The following is an 11,909-nucleotide window of genomic DNA, read 5'->3' on the forward strand; positions in this document are numbered from 1 at the left end:
TACTAAATGAGCCGACAATTGTTTCGTTATAAACGTACCTTTAACGAGTTGGTCTACGAACACGATCTAAGTTTGATGTTAGTTTGGTTCGTCACGATGCTCTAACGCTATCAAGCTCGGGTTCTCACCTTCGGATATTTGTTCGGGATAAAGGTTGGTGTTCGTGTGTGTTTTTGAAGAATTAGGGTTCAAGGGGTATTTATACTCCCTTAAGCCCATGGACCTAAGGCCCATTCCATCTCTTATTCCATATTTTAAAGTCCAAGCCCACCTTCTAATAGTTTATTTAATCTTGACGGATACACGACCCTTTATTGAATAAACGAAATTTCTTTTATTTATTATTAAAAGCAGGATGTTACATAAATGTATATAATATAATAATTAGCAAATTTTGCATAATGGTCCTTATCTATAGAGATGGAAACAAAAAGGGTTTAAATTATAGTTTAGGGTATAAATTGTATATAAATAAAAGTTATTCATATATATTAAAGAAATGTAATATACAAATTTTAATAAAATAACAATAACTCGATCGACGCGATATTTTATTGCTAACATTTTCCGAGCATCAAAACGGTTCGAGTAACGGCTAACCGAACATTAAACGAAAAATCCGAATTGTTACACAAAGCTTCCGTAATTTTTCTAGGATGACGCTATCAATGCACATGCTTCATACAAAACCGTTTGCTGATCAACAAGCATTTAAAGAAGACTCTTTTGAAGTCTATTATAATACCAAGCCACAAGTCAACTACTTTAAAACATTTGGATGTCCGTGCACTTTGCTTCATACAAGTGCCAACACGGATCCCAAATTTGCTAAGAAGGCCGATGAGTGTTATTTTGTTAGGTATACTGCCAACAAAACCACTTATCGTGTTTACAATAAGAAAACAAAGGTGATTATGGAATCCTTCGACATTGACAGGCAAGAGCTTAATCCCACTAAAGCACGCACGGGTTCTAACAGGTTGTTTAATTACCACAACTTGTTCAATCTGTTTCGAGGAATTTCTTCTGCTCCGCCTACAACTTCTCACATTCCAGCTTCTATGCCCCATCCAGTGTTGATGCATGCTATTTCCAACAGCTTCAGCGATATCCGCCTATCTACTGGCTCCTCTAACAGGAATGTTTTGCCCATAGCTCCTCCAATTGTTTTCGTCAATCTGGTTGATCAAGTAGTAGATACAATCGACATGGTAACAACTGAAGACGTGTCTGAATCAGACTCGGATGAGTTATTCATGTCAGCCGACAACATCGATCTGAATCACACTAAGCTAGTAGAGAATGTCAATCCACAGGCTGACTCCACCCTCCATCTTCAAATGAAAATATTCAGGTTGTTGCCGAACAAACTGTTGTTGGTACTTCTGATAACGCAAACTCCACCCCTATACCTGCATTTGTTGCCCCTTTCAACAAAGATTTATGGGATGGTCCTATTGTACAAGAATATGCAGTTGATCAACCTAACATAATTCAGTCAGCAACTGATGTTCATTTCAATGCTCCACGCATTTTTCATCATATTGAAAGTCTGACACTTGATGTCCAAGTGGAACCTGTTGCACAAGTGGATGATATTCTTTAGCTTCCCATTCATTGGTCACACCCAACTGAGAACATCATTGGTTCTCCATCTGTAGATATCCAAACAAGGAGCAAATCTCGTAAGATTAACATATGTCTTTTCGCTTGTATAATTTCATAGGTTGAACCCAAGGACTACAAGGTAGCTCTCAAGGAGAATTCCTAGGTCGAAGCAGTGGAAAAAGAACTGTTGCAGTTCAAGAAGTTCAACATGTGGAGGTTGGTAAAGAAAACTGGAAATAAAATGAATGATAAAGGGGTAATTATCATAAATAAAGCACGACCGGTGGTTCAAGGATTCTCCCAGCATGAAGGTCTCGATTACGATGAGTTTTATGCTCCTGTTGCTAGGCAGAGGAAATTCAACTCTTCTTGGCCTATGCTTCATACATTAACTTCAAAGTATATCAAATGGATGCGAAGACTGCTTTTTTGTACAGGAAATTAAAAGAAGAAATCTATGTCAAGAAGCCACCATGTTTTGATGATCTTGATCGTCCAAACCACGTCTATCGTCTTGAGCTCTTTATGGTCTTCACCAATCACCTTGTGCTTGGTATGCTACGTTAGCAAAACATCTTTTTGAGAATGGCTATAGAAGAGGTTTTATTGATCAAACACTCTTTATCAAGAAGGTAAAAGGCGATCAGATCCTAGTTCAAGTGTACGTTGACGAAATTATCTTCAGATTAACATGTGAGAGATTGTGTAGAGAGTTTGCAGAAGCCATGCGGAGTCTGTTTCAGATGAGTTCTGTAACATCCTATTTTGAAACGTCTTTTTATATTATTATTTTATTAATATATTCAAAACCGGTCCCATTTTTTTTAAACAACGGAAGCGTTATAATGAAATAATGTGACAAAACAACTATATTCAAAATTCACATTATATATAAATCTAATACGTTAAGTAAGTTACATCATCAAACTTATTTAACTAACCCATAATTTTTACATCCAAACATGGGTTATAGACATACTGTTCGATCTTTCAACATACCGAGGCTCGACCAACCTTTTCTATCCATGTACCGGTGATTTACCTGGAAAACATTATTTACGATAACATTAGCAAAGCTAAGTGAGTTCATATATCGAAATACAATAATGTTTTTCACATCACAATCATAACCAACAATCTACCACCATATTCTCTTCATGACAATTTATTATTTGAGATGTGATTTTACTCTTATCACATAACTGTGATTTATTCTCCCACCACGTTACTCCCGTGGCAATAATATCACACTATAGTTATTTAACTCCCACCACATTCCACATGGGGCAATATTTATCACACTATCGTGATTTAACCCCCACCACGTTACACCCGTGGAAATAATTATCACACTATGGTGATTCAACTCCCACCACGTTACACCCGTAGAAATAATTATACTCTCCAATATATTATTTTAAGATCACTTATCATCACTCATTCAAATAAATCATGTTTACACAAGTTCTATCATCCAAATAACTTTATGACCAAATTATATAAAATATATGGAGAGTCATATGAACTCACCTGGACGTCTAGAAAATCTCTCTGGTGAACCCTTTGTTAACTTCTTTCTATCTCCTATAAACCATATCATATATTAATAATCAATACCTACAGTATATTTGACCATACTAAGGTCTTGTTAATACTCGACTACTATTATTATTAGTATTAACAAAATCTAAATATATCCGGGTAAGTATTTTACCTCCTGATGTCGATGAATTGATTATACGGAACTTGTGTTCACCACCCGTTCATTCTAATAAATAGGTTTATCACAACAACTCAGTCACCACCACCAATTATAACTGTATTTCTTTTAGTCCAAAACTACCACGAAATATTTAACCATAACTAGCGAACTGCGTCAAAACCAACATCTGACTCCCGGTACCACCTTTTAAGAAGACGCCATATTACTACAAAGTTGTTCAGAAACTTAGAAGTAGTTTATGTATATATTTTGTGAGGAAAGCAATGCTGGATATTTGTTTTATGATAACTATCAATATGTATATATGTATAAATATACACCAGGAGATTAAATATCTAGACATCAAGATGACGTTAACTTGTCACAGATGGCAAATTTTATGAATTTGGTGCAAATGGATGTGGGGGCCATATGTTCACTGCTGTGAATCACCAAGTTTGCACATTCTTATCGAAAATGAATTTTTATTATATAATTATTTTAACTTAAATATATACTTTCGATAAAACTATTTATATGTCCGTTTATGTAGTTGGTGATAATTGGTTATAGTTTATTTAAATCTTTAACATTCGTGTAAGTACATCGCAACTCAAACAATCGTCCATTATTAAACGCTTGTTTAATAATATATCAAATGAAAATCTGAAATATTTTATTTATCTATAAAACGGGATGTTACAACTATCCCCCACTTATTTAGGGTTTCGTCCCCGAAACCGTATTATATTGAAAATAAATGAGGATAATACATCCTCATTTCATTTTCTGACTCCCATGTGGCATCAGATCCCTTTCAACTGGACTTTGACTTGATTGATAACTTTGTTGCGGAGTTGTTTTACTTTTCGATCAAGTATGGCAACGGGCTCCTCAACATAGTTTAATTTATCATCCACCTCTATGTCATCCATTGGTATATAACTTTTCTCATCTGCAAGACATTTACGTAAATGCGACACGTAGAACGTGTTATGTATGCCACTCAACTCATCGGGTAACTCTAGACGATATGCTACATTTCCAACTCGAGCTATGATTTTAAAAGGACCAATAAACCATGGGCTTAATTTGCCTCTTTTACGAAAACGAATTACACCTTTCCACTGGGAGACTTTTAACATCACATGGTCCCCCACTTGGAATTCAATCGGTCGTCTTCGTTTATCAGCATAAGACTTTTGTCTATCCTGGCAGCTTTGAGATGAGTTCGAATTAAATCTATCTTTTCAGTTGTAGCTGCTACAATTTCTTTACTACCAATTTCCCGTTGACCAACCTCTCCCCAACATATTGGAGTTCGATATTTTCTGCCATATAGCATTTCATAAGGAGGCATTCCTATGCTCGAATGATAACTATTATTATAGGAAAATTCTGCCAATGGTAAATATTTTTCCCAACTCCCCCTAAAGTCTATAATACATGCCCTTAACATATCTTCAAGGGTTTGTATTGTCCGTTCGCTTTAACCATCAGTTTGTGGGTGATATGCTGTACTGATTAGTAAACGAGTACCCAATTCCTCCTGAAATTTTCTCCAAAACCGAGAAGTAAATCGTGTGTCTCTATCGAACACAATCGACACTGGCACCCCCGTGTCGTGACACCACTTCCTTCTTATACACCTCGGCCATACGTTCCGAAGAATATGATTCCTGTATAGGTAGAAAATGAGCACTCTTTGTCAATAGGTCTACAATCACCCAAATTGCATCAAAACCCTTTGACGTATTTGGCAATTTAGTTACTAGATCCATTGTAATATGTTCCCACTTCCACTTGGGAATTTCTAGTGGTTGGATCTTCCCATAGGGTTTTTGATGTTCCTCTTTCACTTGTAAACACGTCAAACATTTTTCGACGTATTTAACAATATCACGTTTCATACCTGGCCACCAATAGTCGACACGTAAATCATGATACATCTTGGTTGCACCAGGATGAATAGAATATTTTGATTTATAAGCTTCATCCAGGAGTAATATGTTTACGTCACATGTGTTTGGAATCCATACTCGATCATATCGAGTCTTCAAGGCTTCGATTTGAGCTGCCTTGATCCTTTCAAATAAGTTCGAAGTTACCGCCATTTTCAAATATTTAGTCTGGGTAGATTGTTGCCCCTCTTTCGACAAAGAGCATCGGCAACAACGTTTGTTTTCCTGGCTGGTAAATGATTTCACAGTCATAATCTTTAACCAATTCCAACCATCTCCTTTGCCTCATGTTTAAATTCTTCTGATCAAAGAAATATTTGAGACTTTTATAGTCAGTGTAGATAGTACATTTCACCCCATATAAATAATGTCTCCATATTTTCAAAGAGAATACCACTGCTACTAATTCTAGGTCATGAGTTGGATAATTTAATTCATTGGGTTTTAATTGTCTAGGCATATGCAATAACTTTACCTCTCTGCATAAGTACACACCCCAAACCCAAATATGAAGCATCACAGCAAACCACTAGATCTTCCGTTCCTTCTGGTAACACCAATACAGATGCTTGTGTCAGTTTCATCTTTAAGATTTGGAATGCTTCATCATGTTCACTTCCCCAATTAAATTTAATATCTTTTTGAGTTAGCTTCGTCAATGGTGAAGCTATTTTGAAGAAATCCTTAATAAAACGCCGGTAGTATCCAGCTAAACCGAGAAAACTACGAACTTTTGTTGGAGTCTTTGGTGGGGACCATTTCATCACCGCTTCTACTTTAGTAGGATCAACTAAAATGCCATTTGAATTTATTACATGGCCCAAAAATTGTGCCTCTCGGAGCCAAAAGGCACATTTGGAAAATTTGGCATAAAGCTTCTCCTTTCTTAAAACTTCAAGAACTTCGCGAAGGTGACGAGCATGATCTACTTCATTTCGTGAATATACCCAAATATTGTCAATGAAAACGATAACAGATCGATCTAACATGGGTCGACATACCCGATTCATAAGATCCATAAATGCAGCTGGTGCATTGGTAAGGCCAAATGGCATCACTACAAATTCATAATGACCATACCTTGTACGAAAGGCAGTCTTAGGAATATCTTCATCCCTTACCTTTAATTGATGATAGTCGGACCTCAGATCGATTTTAGAAAACCAACTAGCCCCATGGAGCTGGTCAAAAAAATTTTCAATCCTAGGTAATGGATACCTATTTTTGATGGTAACTTTATTCAATTCACGATAATCAATACACATACGCATACTCCCGTCTTTCTTCTTAACAAATAAAATTGGTGCACCCCATGGCGATATGCTAGGACGAATAAAGCCCTTGTCAAGAAGATCCTGCAATTGAGACATAAGCTCTTGCATTTCAGTGGGCGCTAAACGATAAGGCGCCTTTGCAATTGGTTTGGAATCCGCAACTAGATCAATTCGAAATTCAACTTCTCTTTTAGGCGGTATGCCCGGAAGATCGTCTAGAAATACATCGGGAAATTCATTTACTACAGGAACATTTTCAATCTTCATCTCTACTTGACTTGTATCAACAACATAGGCTAGGAACGCCTTACACCCATGATTTAAATATTTCTTTGTTTTCATTATCGAGCAAATAGAGAGGTTCCCTTTCTTTTCACCATAAATTGAGATTTGTCTACCACTAGGGGCAGAAAGATGGATAATCTTTTGATGACATATGATTTTAGCATGATGGCAAGATAACCAATCCATGCCTATTACGACATCGAATTCTCCAAGAATCATAGGAATAAGGTCAATATAATAAACTTCTCCTTCAACCTCAAGACGACAATTAGGATGCACTTCTAACACTAGAAAGCTTTTGTTATCAGCTATTTCTATCTCCAAAGGATTTACTAGTTTAGTAGTAGGGTGAGTAAAAGATTTGCTAAACTTCATAGAGACAAACGAATAGCTAGCTCTGGAATCAAATAACACATGCCCAGGCATAGAATTGATTAAGAAAATACATGTCACTACATATGGCGTGACTTTAGCTTCTTATGTTGTTATTTGAAAAGCTCTTCCACGCACTCTAGATGTTTCTCCCTTCTTGTCACCACCTATTGCTCGTGCCTGCCTAGTATCCACTCCCTTCCCTTCAACCCCACGTAATTTTGGACATTCACTTTTGATGTGTCCGGGCATATTACAATAATAGCACACATTTATCGGGCTTGAACATTGTGGACTGGTATGACCTACAACTTCACATCTATAGCAGATGTTCTGCTTCAGACGACATTCACCTGGATGATTCTTCCCACAAATATTGCAATGATGAGCTCCCACGTGTGACTCCTTTTTCTTTGAAAAATTCGTCTTTAATTTTTTTTATGGAGTACTAGAAGTCTCTATCTTTCTCTTTTCACCACTAGCTTTTTGTCAATTTAATTCGGTTTCTCTTTCTTGTGCCCAGTTTATAATTTCTTCTAAAGTTTCACACTTCGACGGATTGATGAATTCACGAATATCTGTTTTCAACATACGATGATATCGATTAATCCTCATCTTTTCATCTGCCATAAAAGGGCAAACTTGGAGTTTGTCAAAATAATCTCCGGTAATTTCTTCCACGGTTTGATGAATTTGAGTCATGTGGAGAAATTCATCAGCAATCCTTTCAACTGATGCTTGTGGACAAAAATGTTTTAGGAAGATTACTTTAAATTCTTCCCATTTCATTTTCATGATTCCTGCATGACCTCTTTCTTTCTTTAATACTTCCCACCAGTCCCTTGCTCGGCCTCGTAGTGAATTTGACGCATATATCACTTTATCTTTCGGAGCACAGTTACTTGTGTCAAACATACCTTCCATTTCTGTTATCCATCTTTGTCTTACAATTGGATTAGCTACTCCTATAAATGGATTAGGATTGCATGCCGAAAAATCCTTGTACGAACATTTGCTTTTTTTCGATTCTTGATCTAGAACCTAAGCAACACGCCCATAACCCGTGGATTGATCTTTTGGATCATCCTCATTCGATTTCTTTTCTGCTTCCAGTTCTTCTCTCACGACGGATCGAATATTAGAGCTTACTTCAGCAATAATGAAAGGAAGAGTATTTTGCATTGCTTTTGCTCTCTTCAGAAATATATTTCTGAAATTCATCATCTTGAACCCGTGGTATCATTACATGTGAAGGAGGAGAATTATTTCTTATCGGTCTCTCAGTACTACTTGCACTAGTATGTGAATGTTGAGGGCGACTTTCATCACCATCGTTTACTCCTTTCTCATGACGTGAACTTGTCATTTCTTATTACTGGAATGATAACGAATATTTAGGATAAATTCACATCCTATTAACCCCACAAATATACATAATTTAATTTTTTTTTCTTATCACCTATATACTTTATACACCTAACCTACTCTTTGTTCATTTTGGCAGCCATATAACCACTCTAAGATCATATTAGTACCATGTATTTACAATCATCACTAGCTAGGTGTGATTGTCCATACACTATACGAATATAATTTTGTCGTTACCATATTATGCAGTAAATCACAAATTTCGGTTCAAATAATCATTTTAGCACATGATCATGCTAATTAACAACTTAACATACAAATAATACCACTCATGTATGTACACAACTTAACATGCATCTTTTTACATGCATGTAGTTTAGGGAATCTTATCAAATTCAATTCTCATCCCCACCCTGAGCCTCAGATCGAACATTGCTTACTCAAAATATCAAGAGCACACAATTTAAGTCTAAGTATTCTAATTAAATATTTAGTTCACGTAAACCATTGCTCTGATACCAACTTGTAACATCCTATTTTGAAACGTCTTTTTATATTATTATTTTAATAATATATTCAAAACCGGTCCCATTTTTTTTAAACAACGGAAGCGTTATAATGAAATAATGTAACAAAACAACTATATTCAAAATTCACATTATATATAAATCCGATACGTTGAGTAAGTTACATCATCAAACTTATTTAACTAACCCATAATTTTTACATCCAATCATGGGTTATATACATATTGTTCGATCTTTCAACATACCGAGGCTCGACCAACCTTTTCTATCCATGAACCGGTGATTTACCTGGAAAACATTATTTATGATAACATTAGCAAAGCTAAGTGAGTTCATATATCGAAATATAATAATGTTTTTCACATCACAATCTTAACCAACAATCTACCACCATATTCTCTTCATGACAATTTATTATTTGAGATGTGATTTTACTTTTATCACATAATTATGATTTATTCTCCCACCACGTTACACCCGTGGCAATAATTATCACACTATAGTGATTTAACTCCCACCACATTCCACATGTGGCAATATTTATCACACTATCGTGATTTAACCCCCACCACGTTACACCCGTGGCAATAATTATCACACTATGGTGATTTAACACCCACCACGTTGCACCCGTGGCAATAATTATACTCTCCAATATGTTATTATAAGATCACTTATCATTACTCATTCAAATAAATCATGTTTACACAAGTTCTATCATCCAAATAACCTTATGACCAAATTATATAAAATATATGAAGAGTCATATGAACTCACCTGGACGTCTAGAAAATCTCTCTGGTGAACCCTTTGTTAACTTCTTTCTATCTCCTAGAAACCATATCATATATTAATAATCAATACCTACCGTATATTTGACCATACTAAGGTCTTGTTAATACTCGACTACTATTATTATTGGTATTAACAAAATCTAAATATATCCGGGTAAGTATTTTACCTCCTAATGTCGATGAATTGATTATACGGAACTTGTGTTCACCACCCGTTCATTCTAATAAATAGGTTTATCACAACTCAGTCACCACCACCAATTATAACTGTATTTCTTTTAGTCCAAAACTATCACGAAATATTTAACCATAACTAGCGAACTGCGTCAAAACCAACATCTGACTCCCGGTACCACCTTTTAAGAAGACGCCATATTACTACAAAGTTGTTCAGAAACTTAGAAGTAGTTTATGTATATATTTTGAGAGGGAAAGCAATCAAGGCTGGATATTTGTTTTGTGATAACTATCAATATGTATATATGTATATATATACATCAAGAGATTAAATATCTAGACATAAAAATGAAGTTAACTAGTCACAGATGGCAAATTTTATGAATTTGGTGGCAAATGGATGTGGGGGCCATATGTTCCCTGCTGTGAATCACCAATTTCACACATTCTTGTCGAAAATGAATTTTTATTATATAATAATTTTAACTTAAATATATACTTCTGATAAAACTATTTATATGTCTGTTTATGTAGTTGATGATAATTGGTTATAGTTTATTTAAATCTTTAACATTCGTGTAAGTACATCACAACTCAAACAATCGTTTATTATTAAACGCTTGTTTAATAATATTTCAAATGAAAATTTGAAATATTTTATTTATCTATAAAACGGGATGTTACAAGTTCGTTGGGGAAATGACGTTCTTTTTGGGCCTTCAAGTTGAACAGAATACGGACGGGATTTTAATTCATCAAGAAAGATACGTTCATGAAATTGTTCAGAAGTTTGGGTTCAAGGATTTCATCCCTTTATCACTTTGATTGCTACAAGCCTAGTGTTAGCTCCAGATCCATCAGGAAAGTTAGCCGATCAACACCTTTATAGGTCAATGATTGGCTCTCTGATGTATCTCACTGCAAGTTAACCAGACACCATATTCCCAGTTTGTCAGTGTGCCAGGTATCAATCTGATCCGAAAGAATGCCACTTAGTTGTTGTCAAACGCATCTTTTGGTATCTCCAAGGAAAACCTCGAATAGGTCTTTGGTACCCTACAGACTCTCCTTTGGTGCTACACGCGTACACATACAGTGACTACGGGGGACGCAATTTGGACAGAAAATCAACTTCCGGAGGATGTCAATTCCTAGGGGGATTGGTTAATCTCTTGGCAATGCAAGAAGCAAGTCATGGTATCCATCACTACAACTGAAGCAGTCTGCATGTTGCTCACAAGTGATATGGCTCCAACATCAGCTGCTGGATTACGGTTTTAATTTCTTTAGCACCCATATCAAGTGTTATAATGAAGCAGCAGTTTGTATTGTTATAACCCCGGTCCAACACTCTAAGATAAAACACATTGACATCTGAATACACTTCATTCGTGATTGTTATGATCATAAACTTGTCACTATTGAAAAGGTTGATATTGATTACAACTTGCAGACCTTTTCATAAAAGCCTTTGATCGTGCCTAATTTATATATCTTGTAGAGTTGATTGGCATGATTTGTTTAGATTCAACTATATTCATATTTTTATTTTAAAATTCTGAATATTTTTCAAATGTCACAATTTTAGAGAGAGAGAATGAGTTATTCATAACTCGCCAAAAATATTTTTGTCTGATCTCAAGAAAAAACAAATTTTAGTCATTTGACTAACCAAAAATATTTTATATACTTTTAATTTTTAATCCTTTTAAGTCAGAAAATGCTTTCAAAAAGGATGTTTTCCCGCTTAGAGGGTGCTCCTGTTTAGAGGTAGTTGGATAATAAAAAATTATAAAATTTGAGAAGTTGATCAGACGTTTGGAAAATGATAAGAAATTGTT

At 35.4% G+C, this 11,909-nt stretch overlaps 1 long non-coding RNA gene across 1 annotated transcript; it reads right to left on the reverse strand.

Moving 5' to 3' along the window:
- Positions 1-9,057: 9,057 nt before the first annotated feature.
- LOC143567519 (uncharacterized) lies at positions 9,058-10,706 on the reverse strand. The gene is made up of 3 exons (XR_013141429.1): positions 10,059-10,706; positions 9,875-9,928; positions 9,058-9,385 (listed from the first exon to the last, which is right to left on the reverse strand). It is a non-coding gene; the product is annotated as an uncharacterized LOC143567519 (long non-coding RNA).
- Positions 10,707-11,909: the final 1,203 nt, after the last annotated feature.

This window comes from Bidens hawaiensis, unplaced genomic scaffold, assembly GCF_021521415.1.
Source record: "Bidens hawaiensis isolate Kalapana, Puna unplaced genomic scaffold, B.hawaiensis_p1.1 tig00023423_1, whole genome shotgun sequence".
In the NCBI taxonomy this organism is placed as follows: Eukaryota; Viridiplantae; Streptophyta; class Magnoliopsida; order Asterales; family Asteraceae; genus Bidens; species Bidens hawaiensis.